Raw genomic sequence first — 19,645 nt, forward strand, 5'->3', positions numbered from 1 at the left:
GGAGCTCAGAGATATCGCACAGCCTTATTGATATCCTGGCTGTAGCAGCTCTGTCCAAAGTGGCCCTGCCTATCAGTGAGGTGGTGATGGGACCAGTCAAGGCCATATAGCACACACCTCATTGTCTGGCCCCCACTTCAAAGAGGGCAGAGAAAAAGAATTACGTAGTAGCAAACAGGTTTGATTACCTGTGCTCGCACCTTCCCCCAGTTCCCTGGTGGTGCTAATGAAGAGGACAGGCAGGCCAGTTGACTGCTACCCTGAAAGAAAAAGATGCTAAGAAACTGGACCTTTTTGGAAGAAAGGTTTATTCCAACTGTATATCGCCAATGAGCTTTGCTGGGGAGATACGATTTTAATCTATGGGACTTCCTGAATAAGTTCAAGACAGGAGTTTGCAACCCTCTTAGGAGAGAGTAAGAACGTGGCCAGGACCTCTCTCCAGGTGGCTCTGGATGCTGCCGACTCGTCAGTCTGGACAATGGCCTCCACAGTCACCATGAGGCGCTGTTCCTGGCTCCAGTCCTTCAGCCTTCCCCATGAGGTTCAACAGTCAATCCAGGACATCCCATTTGAAGGCTCCTCCCTTTTCTTGGAGCAGATGGACTTCATAGACTGAAGGACTCAAGGGCCACAGCCACCCTACGATCCTTAGGCCTGTATGCCCCATCTGCCTCCAGAAAACATTTCAGGCCCCAGCAGCCTCCTCGGTTCTAAGGATCTCCAAGACAGGAGCCCTACAAAAGAAAAGGCAGAGGTTATAATTAGCGCCAACCACTCCCATCCACCTAAGCCTTCCAGTTGGGGCCTCAGAGATACTCTGGCAGCCTAAGCAGGCCTTTTGAAGGTGCACCAGTCACCATTTCGGATTCTCCTCCTCCCCCCACACCTTCATTTTTGGACAGTGTGTCACTCTCCAGCCTGGCTAGGGCATCCATAACATCGGACCGATGGATCCTGAGTACAGTGATAGTTGGATATACCCTTCAGTTTTTATCCATCCCTCTCTCTAACCTCCCATCCCCATCTCTCTTTAGGGACCCTTCTCATGAGCAACTCCTTGTCCAGGAAGTGCAATCCCTTCTATGTATGGGGGCTGTGGAGGAAGTTCCTCAAGACTTGAGGGGGAAGGGGTTTTACTCCCAAAATTTCCTAATCCCAGAGGCAAAAGGGGGGCTCCGGCCCATCCCAGATCCATGTTGTCTCAACAGATATCTCAAGAAACTGGGGTTCCGCATGGTCTCCCTGGCCCTCATCATTCCCTCCCTGAACCCAGGAGACTGGTACGCCACCCTCGACTTAAAGGATGCATACGTTCATATTTCTATCTTCAGTGGCCACAGAAGATTTCTTAGATTTCTAGTGGATCATCACTATTACCAATTCTCTGATTCACCGCCTTTTCCTTCAGCCTATCTTCAGTCCCACAGGTTTTTACAAAGTGTATGGCGGTTGTAGCCTCCTTCTTCAGGCAGTGCGGCTTTCAGGTCTACCCGTACCTCAACGCATGGATGATCAAAGGTCAGTCGCAGGCTCAAGTGCAAGACAGCATCAGCTCAGTCCAAACCACCATCAGGGCACTGGGCCTGCTGATAAACAAGCAGAAGTCAACTCTTGTTCCAGTTCAGAGAATAGAATTTACTGGGGCAGTGCTCAACTTGACCCAGACCATGGCAAACCTGATATCCAAGGTCATGTCCCACCGAATCATGACAGCTTGAGTGTGTCTCAAGCTACTGGGTCTCATGGCAGCTTGCACTTACATGGTTCGGTATGCCAGGTTATGCCTTAGGTCGCTCTAGATGTGGGTAGCATCAGTATACTCCTTGAGCAGACACCACTTGGACTCAGTACTTATGGTCCCTCCCCTGGTCCTCGGCTCCCTAGGTTAGTGGAAGGAACCAAGGTTGGTAATGACGAGGGTGCCCTTCATTGTCCCACCGCCATCAGTGTCTTTAGTCTCAGATACATCAGACCTAGGGTTTAGAGCCCACCTCAGAACTCAGGATCTCTGGTCCTGGGAAGAACTCTCCCTGCACATAAATGTCAGGGAGCTTAGGGCAGTGTGCCTGGCTTGCCAAATGTTCCTTCCCCAGGTCTCTGGCAAGGTGGTTCAAGTCCTGACAGGCAATACAGCAGCCATGTTCTGTATCAACAAGAAAGGAGGGGGGTCTGAGCCTCTGCCCTGTGTCAGGACGCCATCAGTCTATGGGACTTTTGTGTGAGACACTTCATTCATCTCGAGTTGTCTCACCTCCCGGGAGCCCGGAATGTGTTGGCGGATCACCTCAGCAGGTCCTTCTATCACCACAAGTGGTCTCTTCACTTGGAGGTCATCAGTGTCATCTTCTAAAGGTGGGGGGGCCTTCCTAGGTGGACCTGTTTGCCACCAGGCAGAACAGAAAATGCCATCAGTTCTGTTTGCTGCACAGGCACAGTGTAGGCTCCCTCTCCAACACTTTCCTGCTCGAATGGCCAGATCACCTACTGAATGCCTTTCCCCTGATCCGCTTGGTTCACAAGGTTCTTCTAAAAATCAAATGGGACAAGGCAAGAATTATCCTGAGAGCACCAGCGTAGCCATGCCAGCATTGATTTGACACACTTCTGGACCTCTCAGTGGCAGCTCCACTCTCACTTCTACTCCTCTCGGACTTGATTTCACAAGATCACAGCCAGTTGCTTCACCTGAACCTCACCTCCCTGCACCTAATTGCATGGCTGAGCCCTGAAAAACAGGTCTGCTTGGAATAGGTTCGACAAGTCTTGCTAGGTAGTAGAAAGCCTTCCACCAGGTCTACCTACTTGATCAAATGGGAACATTTCACTTGTTGAGCCTCTGAATGGGATTGCTCTTCATCTCTATCTTTTCTTCAATCTATCTTGGACTGTTTGCTCCACCTAAAGCTGCAGAGTCTAGCACTTTCTTCTATTAAAGTTCATTTAGCGGCCATATCAGCCTTTCACCCCCCAGTGAGTGGCAGATTCGGTTTCTCAAGAGTTTGGAAAGATTCTGTCCTTGGGTTCATGAACTGATCCCTCCCATGGAACTTAAACCTGGTCCTGTAGAGGCTTGGGTCCCCCTCTTCAAGCCGTTAGTATCATGCTCTGTAAGACTTTTCTCCTGGAAGGTCACCTTCCTGATGGTGATCTCCTTGGCCAGAAAGGTCTCTGAGATCAAGGCCCTTACATCAGAACCACCTTACATGGTGTTCTTCAAGGACAAGGTCCAACTGTGCCTCCATCTGGCCTTCCTACCAAAGGTGGTATCACAATTCCACAACAGCCAAGTCATTTTTCTACCTGTCTTCTTCCCAAAACATCACAAAAGCTCTGAGGAATGACAGCATCATACATTGGATGTTAGACAGGCCCTCACCTTTTATAGTGAGAGGACTAAGTCCTTCTGCAATGCTTTGTAGCAATATTGGAAAGAATAAAGGCTGCTCTTGTCAACCCAAAGAATCTTGTTCTGGATAACCACCTGTATTCAAGCTTGCTATGAACAGACAAATTTTTCATCTCCAGCCATCATGACCACTCATTCCACAAGAGCCCAGGCTTCGTCAGCAGTGTACCTCACACAGATACCAATCCAGGACATCTGCAGAGCCTCAACCTTGTCATCGGTTCATACCTTTGTTTCTCAACACGCCATCACCTAACAGGCCCCAGATGATGCCAGTTTCAAGAGAGCAGTGTTGCAGTCAGCACATTCATAAACTCCAAGCCCACCTCCTGGGGTATCGCTTGTGAGTCTCCTAACATGGAATGGACATGAGCAAGCACTCTGAGAAGAAAAAACAGTTACTAAGCTTTCATAACTGTTGTTCTTTGAGATGTGTTGCTCATGTCCATTCCATGACCCACCTTCCTGCCCCTCTATCGGAGTTACTAGCAAGAAGGAACCGAGACGGTGCGGGGCTGGCAATGTCCCTTATACTGGTGCAGATGTGTGCAGCTCCAGAGGGTGCTTGAGCCAGCCTAATGGATACCACTAAGGGAAAAATCTCCAGGAACAGTGCACACGGCACACACACACCTAGCATGGAATGGACATGAGGAACACGTCTTGAAGAACAACAGTTACGAAATATTAGTAACTGTTTTTCTTTCTTAGTCACATGGCTGGGAGCTGACATCAAGGGATGCTGGACACTTACAGCCACTGTGATAGATCCTTCTAGATTACAATGATAGCTTAGACATATATGAGGGAGTGTGATTAAACTGGAAAAAAAAATTGTTTCAAAATGAAGGGACAAGTTTAAATTCCTTAATCTCCACTTGGATTGGCTGATTCTTGGCTTCAGGAATGCAAGAGCTTCTGGCACATGCCCTCACTGGGGTCGAGCAGGACGTGAGAGAGCTTGTGCTGGGACGGTGAGAATGCTACCTCTTGCGGGGGGCTAAGGGAGAGGGGGATGTGCAGCATTCCAACAGATATAATTAATGACAAGTGTTGTTGTCTTTCCACTGTGCCATCTACCCACCGGCTGCCTGGTGCTGACCTCTTGAAGTCCTGTTGACCTCTCCAAAGTTTACTTTAAAAATAAACCATTTCTTTTCCAAAATTTCTGCAAGTGAGGCGACTTCTCATTCAGTGTGCCCAATAGGAAATACTGTGCCCATGGCCACTCCTGAATGACCAACCCTAAGTGGTTAACTTAACCTGTTTTGGGATTGGGAAAAGGGAAGCTAGTAACAGAAAGCGATAAACCTATTAAAATCTGACAGACTGTTTTTTTGTTTCAAAATCTTTTATTTTTACAACTAAGAGTATTCAGCAAATTGGCCTTACTCGGTGTCATCAGTTTGTATCCTGCCCAGGTTGGTAAAAGCCTACAGTTGTTCCCATGTGATGAACATTCAGTGGCAAGCCTGAGAAGAGTTTGCAGTTTCAGTCCAATTCCTCATCAAATAAATTGCCAATTGAATTGGCTCATTTGTTGGCAGACTTACCAGATGCAGGGTCTGATTCTGTGTAGATGCTGGGTGTTTTAAACACATAAATGCAAGGTAAAAAAAAGATGAACAGGATAGGGAGTGCACAGGAATCTCACTTTCATGAGAGTGCAGCTACCAAGCTACTCTTGCCTACTAGCAGGAATAAGGCTGAAAAGGAGAGTGCATGGCTAAACTCCTCATTTGCATAATGAAGATCACAGATTAGTCTGTCTCCACAGCCAGGTCTGCTCTGCGCCTTCACCTCACCATTTATTTACCCTTTGCTTGACAGCATCCAGTAGACACACAAACTTATTTCCACTCAATGTAAAGAACCAGGACTAGTGCTTAGCCTTACTTGTGCCTGTTGAGGTTTTCCCAGGATCATAACTGTCCTGGAAAATCTGTAAGGGTGTTCAGTACACACTGCCAGCTGTCCAGTTTTATGGGCTCAGGATCATCCTAGTTGTCCAGATTTTTTGTATCTCAGAAGTGGCATGTGTATGCAGTAGGCATGGAAAACTTGCAAACTGAAGGCCCAACAGTGAAATGGGTATGGAGACAGATCTGTCTTTACACTGATAGAGGTAGCCACTCCAAAGCAAGAATGAGACATGGTAGACTTGGAGGGAAGCTATCCCATGCTGCACCTTTTCTGTAAGTACTAAAGCTTTGTAAGAAAAATGCCCTTTATATCTATGAGAAATAATTGATTTTTGCTGCTTTTTCTTGGTAATGAATGGCTTTCCCATGCTTAATGGTTTTGTAAAGAGTAAAGAAAAAATATTGCCTAGCATTTTCACGATTTTTTCCCACAAGTCCAATAGAATTTTGTGACTTTCTTATATCCAAACTTTCCTGTCCCTCAAAACCCATCAACTTTGGGCTATTCCTTAGAACGTGCACATATTATTTCTCTCTGGTGTTAATCTTCCTTTGTCCTCCATGCTGATCACAGTGCCAAACCTGAATAGCTGGGCTGCAGGATCATAGTGCCACAGGGACGCATAGGGAGGCTGAGGAGTTGGGACTGGAGCTACTGTGCAGTCTTTACACCAGAGCTGATGCTACAGTAACCCCTGCCACTCCTACTCCCCAATCTGTAATGGCTAATAAATCTGCTTAGCATTTTAACCATTAGACCCACCACACACACTCCTGCCCTGGCCCAGCACCTAAGCCCCCATTGCACAGTGATACACAAGGTGCTCATCATACAGAGAGAGCATCTGTAGAGACTGCACAAACTGAAGGCCTGCCCCTCGCCTCACATAGCAGAAATTTACTGCTTCTGTTGCACCTTGGCTGCTCTGCAGCTGCTGTGGGTAGGGATTGCCCCTTTAAGATTGCACATGTGTATTGCTAATTATTATTATTAAAACACATAATGCACCATAACTCACAAATATTAAAATAAATTCACAAGTCCATTCAATAGTGCAATCTTGCATTCAAAATATTTGTATCCATACAATTAACCTCACATGCCAAATTATTACAGTCTCTTCCCATTAAGCAGGGGGAGACACAATTTGAATTGCAATTAAAAAGAATTTCTTCATCGATATTCTTGTGTTTTGTTTTTAGAATTGTTAGTTCAAAAAACATTTCCAAATCTTTGGGAAATAACATAACTTTAAATCCATATATACGATGAGCTTTAATAAAATGATGACCACAAATAAAACACACAAGGGAGCTCCTAATTGCTAGCAGCAACAAAGGCATCATTTTCTGCCATTTTCTAACCTTTTATTTGCTGAAACTTTAAACTTAAAAGAAATGCATTTAGTGGATTAGACACACAATTTCTGTTAACAATGATAAGAGTTGCACAGCAAATAGCCAGACATGCTGCTGTAAAGGAGACCTGGAAAGCATTATCAACTGTTAAGACAGAGTAGGTTTTACTGTATATGTTTGTAACAGGAGCATATGTGGTAGTGAGAGTGAGTGGCAGGCAGCCTTGGTACAAATGTTCTGTATACAAGAGATGTTTTCCTTTGGATGGTGATTTTCTAATTAAAAAACGAAAAAGATTCATACCAGTTAATGTGTTTGAACTTATGGATTGTTAGAGTTCTGTGGATTGTTAGATTTTTCTTTCTAAGACAGACCAGTCTTATTAGCTACTGCTCTTTCCTTCTTTTACCGGAAGATAGATCTCTTACTGCGTTTGAATGATTGATATGCATTTGCTAATTGTTGAAACTTCGCTGGAAAAGACTAACAAGCTTTGTCAGTTCATGACTGCTTCTTTTGTTTCCTTTTTTGTGATGAATAGCCATTGTTGATACCCAGTCAGAATCCTTTCCGTTGCAACAGAAAGGCAGGAATGGAGTTAATGGTAAGGGAATATAAAAAAATTAATAATTTTTCAGTTTTTTTCTGGTTTTAATAAAATAACAGATATAAAATTGCTCGAGTTATCAGTTCCCATACTATACAGCTGGAACCAAATAGGTCTTTTTGCTTTCCACAGCATTTTGGATCACATTTTCTACTGTGTATGGGAAAATATTTAGGGCTCACAATGCCCTAACTGCAGTGGAACCACACCAAGAAATGAAGTTATCATGAGTGGCAAGAAGCTTTTAGGGATTGATCATAGAATAACAGTAATATGACCTGGGAGTTTGCAAACTGCATGGAGCACTAGCCTAAACCCCTACCTATATAGTGTTCATATGCATGGTATTTAACATGGGGAAAGGGAGCAGGCAAACCCTAGCTGCATAAGTGGCTCATGCGCTGCCTCTAGGTTTAGGGCTAATCTATACGCACACTTTTGCACCAAAATAATTAAATAGTTTTTCGTTTGCCAGTCTGGTTTGTCTGGACAGAGGGGCAGCCAGGCCAAATGTGAGTGGCGTTGTGACCCCGTGCATCAGGTCACAATGCTACTCACTGAAATTTGGCCCCTCTGTCTATACTGATGAGAATATATCTTTAAAATAATGAGGAGGCACAGTGTCACATAGCATACAAACATGAGGACAGAAATGGGCTAGAACTAGAGTAGGTTGAAATGGGTTAGGCAATGGGAAGCCTTCTCTTTTACTTCTGATCTCAAAGTCTCATTTTCTGATTAGATACATGCACACAATAGGATAATTATGCTCAGTGTGGGAATTAAACAGTGGTCTTTCTTCAAGTTTTAAATTGAGGATTTCTCTTTTATGGGAAGTATGATTAGACAAATGTAGAAATATTCTTAGTGATGGTCATTCCAGTGACTCACTTTATTTTTAATTCGAACTAATGGAATGCAATGATATGCATATTGACATTGTTTTATATTATAGTTTGCGTGTACGGGATGGTCTTCTTTGGCTGTATAATCAATCCTGTGTGTAGAATCTCCCTGGTGGTTTGGAGAGAGTTTATGAGCCTTTTAGCTTCAGGAGTTTGGTTTACTGTGTATGGCTGAGGCAAATTCCATGGTGGAAGAAATGGATCCCCTCTTCTCCACTTAAACATTTGTCCTAAGTATGGCTTGACATTAGATTTCATTTATGCCTGAAAGACATTAATACTGTTTTACTTTCAAATATGTGTGATTATAAGAGTATTTACTTTTCTCTCCCCTTTTGATAAGAGAGGGAGAGTTTACAAAGTTAGTGGTTAATTTATTATATGAGTGTGTGGTTTACGTGACATAACATATACCTTATGTGTTAGAGTCCTAGAACTAAGTTGGAGTGGGCATAAGTTTTACCATCTTCTGCCATGTAAATCACAGCAATATTTGCTGTTGTGTTGTATATATGTACTGGTTCTGAGTAATTTTCCCTTATTATGGCTGGATAAAGATATTTGCAGCCCATTCTTGGAAACCCTTTCTCATATCCTTACACACATGAGTAGTCCCCTTGGAATCATGTGTGTGAGGACTGCTTGCATGATTAAAGACTTGGTCCCTGTGTTTGTTATAAAACTTTCAGTCCAGCTGTTATTTGAAAAAGCATTTTTAAAGTAAGAATTTTTTGCCATGTACAATACTTGTGATCAGACAAACCAGCAGATATCCTGAGTACAGCATAAATGACTGACAGACTGTTCTGTAACTAGCAACATTTTGAAAGAAGCTTTTTTTGACAGCTATAATTAATGAGTTTTAATAATAAGTGTAAAGTAGGAATGATAAAATAGCAGTTGAAAGACCTTACAGCCTAAAAGGCAGCTGTTCGGGATAGTTGTTGGACATACATCTACATTTTTTAATGTAACTGTAAATGGAAGAAAAGCAGGTCTACAGTTGTGGAGTTCAGCTAATGAGAGTCAAGCAGAGTCTAATCTGTACTGCTGAACTGCCAGTTGGAGAGGTTCCTGCATTTAAGGGATCAACATTCCCAAGGAAATCTGGTACCTGCTTGTTGATGTGTCTGGATAATCACCTTACAAACCGTACTGCACAGTATGAGCATTTAACTTCACAAATGTATATACAACCTTTTTTTTTTCTGTTTGGAAGTTAGAATGGGAGCTTTCATTGAAACGAATGTAAGTGCCAGATCCTGCCCTTCTTATTATTACTCTTATCATTTTTAATTTATATTGCAGTAGCAGCCAGAAATAGAAGTTAATGTTTGCAGAACAAATTCAGGTGCATGCAATTCCCATTTAAATCAACATATTGAAGTAAATAAGAGTTGCATCTGAGAGTGCAGTTGGCTGTTGGAGGATATTGTTCCACCAGAAAATTGGCATTTTAATAGGTAAAAAGTACAGATGAACAAAGCTGCCTGCTCCCTTACTAAATGAATGAAAGAGTTGGCGTTGATTTCCTTGAGATGTAGACTTATTTTTTAAGATACTTCAAAAATAGTTGAAATGGTGTATAAAATAACAATATTTGAATAGGCTAAAACACTTACATGTTTCTAAAGCTTTCCTACTATTTTATCATTAAACTATAAAATTGATATAGGTCAGTTTAGCAGGGCCAGTGCAAGGATGTTTCATGCCCTAGGCGAAACTTCCACCTTGCGCTCTCCCCCGTCCCCGAGCCCCCGCCCTGAGGCAGCCCCCCCCGTGGCAGCTCCCCATCCCCCACCCTCCGCCCTGAGGCACCCCCCCCGCCCCAGCTCACCCCTGCTCCGTGCACGAGCACCCTGAGCACGCCATCACTGCTTCACTTCTCCCGCCTCCCAGGCTTGCGGTGCCAATCAGCTTAGGCGCCGCAAGCCTGGGAGGCGGGAGAAGTGAAGCAGCCACGGCATGCTCGGGGAGGAGGTGGAGCAGGGGTGAGCTGGGGCGGGGAGTTCCCCTGTGTGCCACCCCCCCCTTACTTGCTGCAGGCGGCCCTCTCCATGCTCCCCTGCCCAAGCTCCCTCCACCTAAATGCCGGCGGCGATCGGGGCAGCCAAAGATCCGGCCACTGCAGTCGCTGCCGAAGAAAATGGTGCCCCCCAAATCCTAGTGCCCTAGGCAACTGCCTAGGTCACCTAAATGGTTGCACCAGCCCTGCAGTTTAGTCATTTAAGTGAGGAACAGGCAGCTTGCCATTTAATTTTCTTTTTAACCCTGCTCTTGCAGGGTATTTCAACATCCCTTAAAGGTGAATTTCAAACCAAAGGAAAACCCTAAGTACTTGTCTTTTTACAGCTCCTTTATGATGAATAAAGACAGGCTATGTTTTTAATTATATTTATTTTCAAATAAAATATAAAAAAAAACCAGTCAATCAACATGAATACAATCTTCCAAGAAGCAGTGGGGGAAACTGGAGCTTTCTGCTGACATTGGAAGAATCAGTTCTTGACTTACCTTTTTCTTGAAGAACACAGGCTCTCTTTGGAGGATCTGGAATGTGTCCTTACACCTGGAGTTTGAAACCTGCGCTACTGTTCTCCCAACCTCAGACTTGACATCTACTCTCCACCCCATGGGGTCTACGAGAACTGCATCTCAGGTTTCAACCTCCAGCTTTGGTGTTGCATTCCTGGTCCTCCAAAGATTGCCAGAGTCCTCCAGGAAAAAGAAAGTAGTTAGGACTTGATGTGTCTAATGTTAAAAACAAGGGAGGGGGGAACCCTCTCTTAAGATAACGAACTTTGCAGCTGTCTTTTTACATTGCAGAGAAGTAGTAAAGAACAGTAACAAAACAAAAATGTGTCATTTTGCAATTCACCTCTCTCACTCCCAAACACTGAGAATTGGGATTACTGGATGCTACATTCTAGTAGAGAATGTATTAGAGCTTAACAGCAGGAGCAACAAGGACCAGAAACAAATGTGCTTTCTATTTCATTTTCCCAGCTGAAATCCTGGATAGACTTTATTGGCTTTAAACCTTTTTATTCAATGAAAAATTCTAACCAGAGTGTTTCTTCTGAATCACAGTCACTTTAAATGAGACATACACTGCACTATAAATTAGCATTGAACAGGGGTTTTCTTTGTTTAAAACACTTGAAAATTGCTTAACTGTTAACTACTAAAGGGGTTTCAAAAATACCTAGAATTCACTCAGAAGAGTGATGCACAACTACTGAGGGGAAGAAAGAAAATTTACCCCCAAAAGTGACCTATTTAAAAGTGTGGAAAATAGTAAAAATACCTAATGTGTAGATAGTGGTTTTCATATGTAGATCTCAAAGTGGCAGTACAAAGGAGGTAAGTAGTATTTTGCCTGTTTGATTTACACATGGAGAAAACTGAGGTGAAGTGACTTGTCCAATGTCTTACAGCAGTGCCAGTGTCAATGCCAAGGTCTCTAGTGCCCTTTTCACTGAGCTTCAACGACAAGCAGTCAGTTGTGAGTAGAATACTGAGATCTTAAGCATCTCCATAAGACTTTGATGTAATTTTTTCAAACTTTAGATCTAGGTGCAGAGAAACTGGAATGAGGAATATGGTGTTGTGCATACCCAAGTGGAGGCAGGGAGCCAACATAGTGCTGTTATAATGATAAGTTAATATTCTTATATCACAGAAATGTAAAGAAAATATATGAGCCAACATGCTTGTCCCTGTACAGGAGATCTGAGTTCATTACCACACTCCCTGATCTGTCTACAGCTGGGAGCATGCACATTCCAAGGAGAGCGGACACTCAGTGTCTTCTGAGTGAGGCTTATAAAGGCACTGACTGGCTTTGGTGGGAGCCATGTGCAGCCATCAACCCAAGAGAATGTCTTTAACGGTAGTGGCAATAAGCAGAGGGTGGGATCTGGAGGATTTCCAACTCCAAAATACCTCTGTGTGTCTGTGTATTGTGGGACTCCTATTGGAAATGTGGGCTCCTAAACAGCTTGTCCAAATCCCATGTGACCTGAGGATGGACTCTGTGTAACTCGAATGCTTGTCTCTCTCACCAGCAGAAGCTGGTCCAATAAACACTCACCTTGTCTCTCTAATATCCTGGGGCTGACAGGGCTATAACACCACCATACAGTATTCGTAGTGACAATTCAGCATGTAGAATGACCATATATTGTTCAAACCAAGCTCTGTGTGTTTCTTTAGTCTAATTTATGCTAACAAACTATGCTAAGAATATGCCATCAGCATTAGAAAAATGAAACAAATTTGGAGTTTGAAATTGCTATTGAAGTTACTGTACTTGTCAGTCACTATGATCTGACAGTCAATGTCTCCAATCACCTTTCTTATCTCTTGACAAACCTCTATTTTCTCCCTGCTCTGTCATGGACATGCACCTTTTTGGAAGCCATGGATCTGTGTGTATATTTTACCAGTTTAGAGGGAAAAAATGGGAGGGCAAGAGAGAATTAAAGTCTTTAGTAGTTGGGCTGCCTTCCAGCAATTTTCTTTAAACCAAGCTTTGGCCTTTTTCTGTCCCTTTGAAATAGACCTGGCTTGGGCTGAACCTACACTTCCTAGCATCTGTGGATGAGCAAAAAGACTATGTACCACCGTAAACAATGAACTTTTTTTAAAAGCATACAGCCATGATAATGAAAACAAAATAAAAGCAAAAGTTGCCAGCTGCACAAACAGCACTCGCCCAGCAGCAGTGGTCAGTGATTAGGAGTGCCCAGTTCCTTGTCACATTAGTGAGAATTTGTAATTATAATAGCACATTGTGTGTATCCTTTGTAACAAAACCAGTTCAGTCTGCTACCCTGATTTATGCAAGGGGAAAGAGAGTCTGAGCCTGGCTTTGCTGAGTGCCTCCATCTCCCATTGATATCAGTGGTGGGACAAGGAGGATCATTATCTCGAAGGATCAAGTCCTGGAAGGGCAAAGGGGTCTTCTCTTTGAGATACTCAGCACCCTCTGCTCTGAAACTTCAGTGGGAGCTGAGGGAGATCTGCATGTTACAGGATGTGCTCCGCCCATTGCAGGATTGAGCTGTTAATATCTCTGGTAGTATTCATAGGAACTGTACTGTAGGAAGCATTGCTTTATTTCATTTTTTTAAAATAGGAGTGTACACATCTGTCTTTATACCCAGCAGTTTTTCTGGCCCACAACAAGTCCTCTGTGAGTTTCCCCAACTGAGCTCAGTGGGATCTCTGTCAGCTGCAAGATTTATGTCATCTTTTTCAGTCCTGAGAACTGTTCTTTAAGCTTTTCACATCTGGATTTAATTGGAAAGACATTAAAAGACATTAAGTGTGCTGGAAAAGCATATTTAGGGAAGATCCTTATAGACACTTCCATTAAAGGAGCTGATGGTTATAGGTTAAAACAGGATGAGGACAAGTTGACAACAATTAGCAAGGACAAAATTACATTACAAACTGCTTCAAATGAGAAGTCCTGCTTGCAGTACCGGGGACTGATTCTGATCTCACTTACACCAAGTTAAATCAGGAGTAAAATACCGCTCAAGTCAATACAGTGACATCCATGTAAAAATGGTGCGAGAGCAATCATAATCAAGCCCTTTTGTCTTGAATATAAACTGTAAAATCTTTTAATTATGTGGAATAATACATATACACAAATGCAAGAAGCCTGGGGAACTAGCAGGGAGAACTAGAAGTCCTGGCACAGTCAGGGAATTATGATGTAATTGGAATAACAGAGACTTGGTGGGATAACTCACATGATTGGAGTACTGTCATGGATGGATATAAACTGTTCAGGAAGGACAGGCAGGGCAGAAAAGGTGGGGGAGTTGCATTATATGTAAGTGAGCAGTATGACTGCTCAGAGCTCCAGTATGAAACTGCAGAAAAACCTGAGTGTCTCTGGATTAAATTTAGAAGTATGAACAACAAGGGTGATGTCGTGGTGGGAGTCTGCTACAGACCACCGGACCAGGGGGATGAGGTGGACGAGGCTTTCTTCCAGCAACTAACAGAAGTTGCTAGATCACAGGCCCTGGTTCTCCTGGGTGACTTTAATCACCCCGATATCTGCTGGGAGAGCAATACAGCAGTGCAGAGACAATCTAGGAAGTTTCTGGATAGTGTAGGGGACAATTTCCTGGTGCAAGTGCTGGAGGAACCAACTAGGGGAAAAGCTCTTCTTGACCTGCTGCTCACAAACAGGGAAGAAATAGTAGAGGAAGCAATAGTGGATGGGAACCTGGGAGGCAGTGACCATGAGATGGTCGAGTTCAGGATCCTGACACAAGGAAAAAAGGAAAGCAGTAGAACAGAGACCCTGGACTTCAGAAAAGCAGACTTCGACTCCCTCAGGGAACTGATGGGCAAGGTCCCCTGGGAGAATAACATGATGGGGAAAGGAGTCGAGGAAAGCTGGCTGTATTTTAAAGAAACCTTATTGAGGTTGCAGGAACAAACCATCCCGATGTGTAGGAAGAAAAGTAAATATGGCAGGCGACCAGCTTGGCTTAACAGTGAAATCCTTGCTTGTCTTAAACACAAAAAAACAGCTTACAAGAAGTGGAAGATTGGACAAATAACCTGGGAGGAGTATAAAAGTATTGCTCAGGCATGCAGGTGTGAAATTAGGAAGGCCAAATCACACTTTGAGTTGCAGCTAGCCGGAGATGTTACGAGTAACAAGAAGGGTTTCTTTAGGTATGTTAGCAACAGGAAGAAAGTCAAGGAAAGTGTGGGCCCCTTGCTGAATGAGGGAGGGAACCTAGTGACAGAGGATGTGGAGAAAGCTAGTGTACTCAATGCTTTTTTTGCCTCTGTCTTCACAGACAAGGTCAGCTCCCAGACAGCTGCACTCTGCAGCACGGTATGGGGAGGAGGTGACCAGCTCTCTGTGGAGAAAGAAATAGTTCGGGGCTATTTAGGAAAGCTGGACGAGCACAAGTCCATGGGGCCGGATGCACTGCATCCAAGGGTGCTAAAGGAGTTGGCCGATGAGATTGCAGAGCCATTGGCCATTATCTTTGAAAAATCATGGCGATCGGGGGAGGTCCCGGATGCCTGGAAAAAGGCTAATGTAGTGCCCATCTTTAAAAAAGGGAAGAAGGAAGATCCAGGGAACTACAGGCCAGCCAGTCTCACCTCAGTCCCTGGAAAAATCATGGAACAGGTCCTCAAGGAATCAATTCTGAACCACTTAAAGGAGGGGAAAGTGATCAGGAACAGTCAGCATGGATTCACCAAGGGCAAGTCATGCCTGACTAACCTAATTGCCTTCTATGATGAAATAACCGGCTCTGTGGATGAGGGGAAAGCAGTGGATGTGCTATTTCTGGACGTTAGCAAAGCTTTTGATACAGTCTCCAACAGTATTCTTGCCAGCAAGTTAAAGAAGTCTGGGCTGGATGAATGGATGGTAAGGTGGATAGAAAACTGGCTAGATGGTCGGGCTCAATGGGTAGTGATCAATGGTTCCATGTCTAGTTGGCAGCCGGTATCAAGTGGAGTGCCCCAAGGGTCGGTGCTGGGGCCGGTTTTATTCAATATCTTCATTAACGATCTGGAGGATGGTGTGGACTGCACCCTTAGCAAGTTTGCAGATGACACTAAACTGGGAGGAGTGGTTGATACGCTGGAGGGTAGGGATAGGATATAGAGGGACCTAGACACATTAGAGAATTGGGCCAAAAGAAATATGATGAGGTTCAACAAGGACAAGTGCAGAGTCCTGCACTTAGGACGGAAGAATCCCATGCACTGCTACAGACTAGGGACCGAATGGCTGGGCAGCAGTTCTGCAGAAAAGGACCTAGGGGTTACGGTGGACAAAAAGCTGAATATGAGTCAACAGTGTGCCCTTGTTGCCAAGAAGGCTAATGGCATTTTGGGTTGTATAAGTAGGGGCATTTCCAGCAGATCGAGGGATGTGATCATTCCCCTCTATTCAACACTGGTGAGGCCTCATTTGGAGTACTGTGTCCAGTTTTGGGCCCCACACTACAAGAAGGATGTGGACAAATTGGAGAGAGTCCAGCGGAGGGCAACAAAAATGATTAGGGGGCTGGAGCACATGACTTATGAGGAGAGGCTGAGGGAACTGGGATTGTTTAGTCTGCAGAAGAGAAGAATGAGGGGGGATTTGATAGCTGCTTTCAACTACCTGAAAGGGGGTTCCAAAGAGGATGGATCTAGACTGTTCTCAGTGGTAGAAGATGACAGAACAAGGAGTAATGGTCTCAAGTTGCAGAGGGGGAGGTTTAGGTTGGACATTAGGAAAAACTTTTTCACTAGTAGGGTGGTGAAGAACTGGAATGGGTTACCTAGGGAGGTAGTGGAATCTCCTTCCTTAGAGGTTTTTAAGGTCAGGCTTGACAAAGCCCTGGCTGGGATGATTTAGTTGGGTTTGGTCCTACTTTGAGCAGGGGGTTGGACTAGATGACCTCCTGAGGTCCCTTCCAACCCTGAGATTCTATGATTCTATGATATATATGTAGAATTTTCTCCTATTTATGTTTGTTTGTTTTTTTGGTCTTATTTATATCTTCACCGTAAAATTATATTTAAAGTAAGAGGCTGATTGGTTATAGATGCCAGCAGCCTCACCCCTCTCAGCACACCCAGGCTGGGAAGTATATTTCACAGAATGCATATATTCTTCTGTGGCTTATACAAGTGAGTTATGAGCTTGGATCAAGGAAAGAACACATTTAGATGTGGATTTCTTTAGACTAATGCAAGAATCTACAGCAATAAACTACCTATATTTTTCAATCACACTGTTCTGTTTGAACAATATAATCTGAGATTAGAAACCAGTGGGCTGCCGTTTGCAGTTAATACCATCATGTGCTGCTGTTTACAAACTGAAGTTTCTAGTTGTGTGCAGACTGAAAGGTAGTTAAAGTCTAAGGGCACTTAATTGGCATGAGAAGATGAATATAAATTCTTTCTTTGTAAAAAAAAAGCTTATTAAAAACAAAGAATCTGATATTTAGGGGATTGTTTCAGATGCTTTAGTACTGGGAACAAAGTGAAAAGTCCTTTGAAATAATATCCTGCCAATCTTTTAAACAAAAAAAACAACTTCAGTGTTTTCCACTTTAAACTACTCTGTAGAACATTTCAGCAAAACAAATAGATTTGTGTAAAGATTTTTTTCCCCTCTTAAAAATGGAAATAGAATTCTTTTTCTAGTTCCTGAAAAATGTTTACAGGTTTAAAATTCATGAGAAAATTAAGGTTTGGTGGGTGGTACTGTCAGGAGTTAGACACACATTTGACTTAAAAAATTGGAATACAGTGGAGAGAGTGCTTTTATTTTCTACCATCATATATTCTCTACCTTTCAAAAATTTCCCTTATTCCTCAAACAATTAAAGCTATATTCTTTTAAGTTTCCCACTAAGTTAAATTTATTTTATCTTAGACTAGCTCGCAGTTCTGCAACTGCCTGTTGTTCAGCCATGAGCCAGTCATTTACTTTGTCTCTCTTCATCTCAGTATCCCCATCTTTAAAAATAGGGATAATAATGTTACTCTGTACATTGATCTCAGCACCTTGATCTCAGTGTGAATGTGTTACAATCCTACTTATGTGACTGCCTCCATCTTGCCCAACACAGTATTATGATTATGGGGTGTGTATTGAGATCATGTGGTGGTTTGACCTTCATTGTGCCCTAAAATGTTGGTGTGGTTACACTTTGTGAGTTTATCTTTAATGCAAGTTTTTGGCCATTCTTTATGCTGGCAATTGCTGAGGAAGAAAAGTTTAAATAACAGAGTCAATGCAAATCTCCTGTTTTATTAAAACTCATTTTGAGGCAGTTATTTAATTAAAACATGTATTAAGAGTCTATAATTTTAAACAGTCAAGTCTTTGATGCTAGGTCTCACCACAGTAAAAAACAAATTTTTCCACTCTTACTTCTTTTCTTTCTAAATGCTATGGACTGCCAACTGCTGTTCTTACAACCTCATATGGTTTAGGACAATATTACTGTTCATGTAAAGAACCCAGTCCTGCTTCTGTTTCATTCAATGAGAGCAGGATTGAGCCAAAGTTCTCTCTTGTTGGCTAAACAACCAGCCATTTAGTGAAAGCTATGTTAGAGAAGTAAGAGCATTGATACAGGAGTCTGAGCCACAGCAGACAGCGTTGTTGATGAAGAGAAAATGTTTAAATGTGCACCAGATCCTCAGCGGATGACTTTAAAGGCTTCCACCAGCTAAGGACCTGAATGTACATTTTAAAAGTAAGGAGTAGAGCTGTGTGAATAGCAGATTTTTTGGTTTGCTGGCGATTTAAAAAAAAATAGTTTGGCTTAAACCAAAAATTAATTTCACTGAAATTTTCAGCAAATTGAAAAGTTAAAAGAAGTTAACTTCATTTGATTATTTAAAATTTTCTCATGTACATATTTAAGTAAATTTCAAAACAGTACTCCTGAATCAAAATGTTTCATATTGAAAATGTCAAAACAAAATACTTCATTTTTTTCAGGCGTTTTTTTTTTTTAAGGTTTTGTTTGACCAAACAATTTAGGGAAATGTAACAGAATCTGCATTTTTTTCACCAAAAAAGATTTGGCCAAAAAAGTTTGCTCAGTTTTAATCAGGAGACCAAATTCTCCTCAGTAAAACCAGCTCTCAGGATTAATAGGGTTAACTTCAGTGAAGGTGCAACCATATAACACAGAAGAATTTGATGTATAATTGATGTAGAAATGCCTATAAATAAATCATAATTAAATTAGATCTAGTGTTCTGAGTACACAGCTGAGAAGGATAATTTCTAATCATTACAGAAGTCAGCATTGGAAAAGACATATTGGGTCATATAGCTCATCCTGTGTGCCAGTGCAAGAGTCTGCTGGAGTATATTTTCTAGCTTTGTCCAGTCTAGTTTGGAGGGCCAGGTTTCTTAAAATCGCCTATAATTTTTAGACCTGCAACTTTGCATCTACACTCAAGTTCTGGCCCAAATTGTAGCATTATACATCTAATTGCCTGATTGCATTAACAAATCCAGTAGTTAGACATCTAAATACTTCTATTTTGTGCCTCTAATTAATTGCACCTATACTTGATTGTAGATGCAATGTTAGAGATGGGGTTGATTTAAAAATTTGGCACTGTGTGTCTTCAAAGATGTGAATGTTTCTTTGGGTTGAATAGTCATTGTTTGTATCAGCATGATCAGAGCAGTAAGTCTAACAAAAGCAAGTTAGAACATAGAATGGCTCCCGAAATGAGTTATGATTAGGGTGACCAGACAGCAAATGTGAAAAATCAGGACAGGGGGTTGGGGGTAATAGGAGCGTATATAAGAAAAAGACCCAAAAATCGGGACTGTCGCTATAAAGTCGGGACATCTGGTCACCCTAGTTATGATCTACTTATTGTTTGCAGAAGGTTTCCATTGGGTCATGGTTCA

At 42.6% G+C, this 19,645-nt stretch overlaps 1 protein-coding gene and 1 long non-coding RNA gene across 7 annotated transcripts in view; one reads left to right on the forward strand and one right to left on the reverse strand.

Moving 5' to 3' along the window:
* The window catches only part of STAU2 (staufen double-stranded RNA binding protein 2), a 218,373-nt gene that overhangs the window by 180,732 nt on the left and 17,996 nt on the right, over positions 1–19,645 (forward strand). The gene's annotated exons all lie outside the window — the stretch shown is intronic.
* Positions 331–3,607, reverse strand: LOC123363498. Of its 3 annotated transcripts, XR_006576780.1 has the most exons (5): positions 3,380–3,607; positions 2,255–2,379; positions 1,764–1,883; positions 1,500–1,589; positions 331–737 (listed from the first exon to the last, which is right to left on the reverse strand). It is a non-coding gene; the product is annotated as an uncharacterized LOC123363498 (long non-coding RNA). The 3 variants fall into 3 exon arrangements; XR_006576778.1 differs by lacking the exon at positions 1,764–1,883; XR_006576779.1 differs by lacking the exon at positions 1,764–1,883 and having other exon boundaries at positions 3,485–3,595.

The sequence above is a fragment of the Mauremys mutica genome, chromosome 2 (genome assembly GCF_020497125.1).
Source record: "Mauremys mutica isolate MM-2020 ecotype Southern chromosome 2, ASM2049712v1, whole genome shotgun sequence".
Taxonomy (NCBI): domain Eukaryota; kingdom Metazoa; phylum Chordata; order Testudines; family Geoemydidae; genus Mauremys; species Mauremys mutica.